Source organism: Helobdella robusta (assembly GCF_000326865.2).
Source record: "Helobdella robusta unplaced genomic scaffold HELROscaffold_1, whole genome shotgun sequence".
Taxonomy (NCBI): Eukaryota; Metazoa; Annelida; class Clitellata; order Rhynchobdellida; family Glossiphoniidae; genus Helobdella; species Helobdella robusta.
This window is the reverse complement of record NW_008703570.1, coordinates 1,837,811-1,840,915: the sequence shown is the minus strand read 5'-3', so window position 1 is coordinate 1,840,915 and position 3,105 is coordinate 1,837,811.

Here is a 3,105-nt window from a genome sequence, read left to right as displayed (position 1 = left end):
TTTTCGCTATCAATATCGACGCGCATATCACTGGTCACCGTGTAACTATTAGTTTTGCAGCGTAACGTGGTGTTCACTTATTTCTGTACATCAGTTAAAACGTTGCCGTGCGCATTGAGCAAGTTCAATATGATCGGTTTATTTAGATTGAGACTTGTACATAAATGTGTAAATTTTAAAAATTATTCTATATTTTATAGGTAGCCAGTGCAAAAGAACAAGATATGGAGATATATGAGAAAAGAAAGGGGCACGAGCAGCAGAGTTAAAAGCTTTACTTTAAAAAAGGATAAAGTGTAGAATCAGGAAGACCATAGTAGAGCGAGTTACATAATCAATCCTAGATAAGACTAACGAAGTAACAAGAAGGAGAAGAGTAGGATCGTCAAGAAAATGCAAAAGTTTTTTTATTCTACGTAGATGAAAGTAAAAACTTCTAACAACACTATTAATCTGAAAAGAAAGAGACATACTAAAATCAAAGATAAAGCCTAGACTACGAAACTTGTAAGAAACATCAAGAGTTTTAGAATCAGGTAAGATAATAAGAGGAATAGTAATAGTAACAGTAAAACAAATTAATTCAAATTTAGAAGGATTAAGTTTGAGACACATAGAGTCAGACCAAGCGATTATTGAAGAAAAACATAGAGATAGATTATGAAGAACACTATTGAGATTAGATAGGGGAAAAGAAGTATAAATATAAAAATCGTCAGCATATAGTTGACTAGTGAAAGGAAAGTTATTAATAATACGAGGTAGTTCAAAAGTATGGAGTATAAATAGAAGAGGGCCAAGGATAGAACCCTGAGGTACACCGAAAGTAAGAGTAGAGGAGTTAGAAGTAAAATTATTGAGAACGACAGAAGAAAAACGATTACAGAGATAAAAAACCAAGGTAGACAAGAATCAGTAATATTAAAAGAAAGATCTAGCAGCCTCAAGAGAATAGTATGATCAACAGTATCAAAAGCAGGGGAAAAGTCAAGAGCAAGAAGAATTGTAAGATTACTATTATCACTAGAGAGAAGGATATCATTATGTATTTTGAGTAAAGAGGTTCCAGTAATGTGAGCAGGTCTGAAACCAGATTGAGATACAGGTAGCAAAGAATTAGAGTTTAAATAAGCTACTTTTTCTATCATTTAAGAGATGAAAGTAATATGAGTAACAGGTTTATAATTAGATAAAGAGGTATGATCTAAGGATGAGTTTTTAAGAATAGGAATAACAATAGAATTCTTATAAAAAGTAGGAAATTTGGAGGTGGAAAGAGAAAAATTAACTAATTTGACAATGATAGTATAAAATATTGAAAAAAATTCTTCAAGTAAATTAGAAAGAAGTAGATCTAGAGAACAAGTTGTAGATGACATAGAATTAATAATTTTAGTAAGTTTTAGAAGATTTATTGGAGTAAATACAGAAAAAGATTCAGTAGTAAGTTTAGTAAAGTTATGAGAAAAAAAATTTAAATTAGATGTTCTTAAAGAAGTAATTTTATTACAAAAAAGTCATGAAACTGTTAAGAGACTAAAGACGAGTGAGAGGATTTCTTATGAAGAAGTTTAGATAGAACAGACCACCTATTTTTAGCTGTTGAGGCAAATGTTATAGAATTTCTAAAAAAAAGTAGAATGTTTAGAGAATAGTAGATATTTATAATTAATTAATTCAGATTCATAGATTTCTCCAGTCTTTTAAGACTTTTCTTAGCTAACACACAAGCATATTCGAACCAAGAAGCCTTACAAGAATAGAGCCCATAAGTAAAAGATTTAAGAGGAACAAGCTCATCATGAATAGAAGAAATGCAGATATTAAAAGCATAGACAAAATCATCAATATCAGAAAATAAGGTATCAAAAATAGTTTCAGTAAAAGATTGAAGACAAATATCTTTATTAAGAGAAGACCAGCGTCTTTTAGAAATAGACATAGGTAAATTAGAAGGAAGAAAATCTAAAGAAAATACCGATTCAATAAGAAGGTGATCAGAATAAGGAACAGAGCTAGCAGAGATATTAATAGGCTTAGAAAAAGATGAAGCTATAATAAAATCAATAGTGTTACCAGAAGTATGGGCAGTTGAAGCAAGTGCTTTTTTTCTATTGAATTTATGATACTTAGAGGCATGTTGTAAGATTAGTCGTTGACATCCTTCCTGTAGATCAGTGATGCAGCGATGAAAATTTCATCCTCATTAGCAATGAAGCAGTGGTTGATATTGTTGAACCGCATATCCATATTTTAAGCATGTGACGACTTGCTATATGTACCTTGAAAATAAAAAGCAACTTCCCTTCTCGCTATGTTTTACAACCGAACCTCTCTTTGTCAATTCGTATAGCCGGACATGTTTTTGTTTATTTTAGTATTACGTCAATAAAATGCATTATAAACATTTTACTTGTTGTTTCTTGCATTGAAAGAAATTACGCAACAAATTGGTGACCCCGACGTGATCGAAGAAACAAGCAACGAGAGTTCCCACTCTAAAGCGAATTTTTCTTCGATACAACAACACAGCAATTCCCGGCAATTCAACCTCATTCATCACGTCGCCAACACACACGCGAATACAGGCGAGTTAGCAGAAAGATCCGAGTCCCACTGCATATCAAAAGTTTCCATGTCTTTGTCACTGCCAACTTCTATACTATTCTCAAAATCTTCACCGTCCACTTCGCCATCATCTTCACCATTACGATAGTAATGAAAAGCATTAGAAATGAAAGCAGGCGAGTAGCTGGCATCAGAATCTGAGTAGTAGTCCCATTGCCTGTCAAAAGTTTCTTTGTCGTAGCCAACTTCTCTAATATTTTCAAAACCTTCATTTACGTCTTCGTCATCATCTTCAACATCATTCGATAATTGCCTTTCTCTTCGTTAACAAGTGCGGGTTAGCTCAGGTGGTAGAAGTACCATGTAACAGGATGGCGTGGTCCGAATGCTCTCTGTCCAAAACCCATCATTAACAATCATGACAATCAATTGCGCGAACATAACAATACGCGATAGTACAATAGTACGATATATAAACATTTTTGCGTATGTAAAAGGTAATAAAGAAAAAATAATAATTTGGCTAGTTTGAAAAAT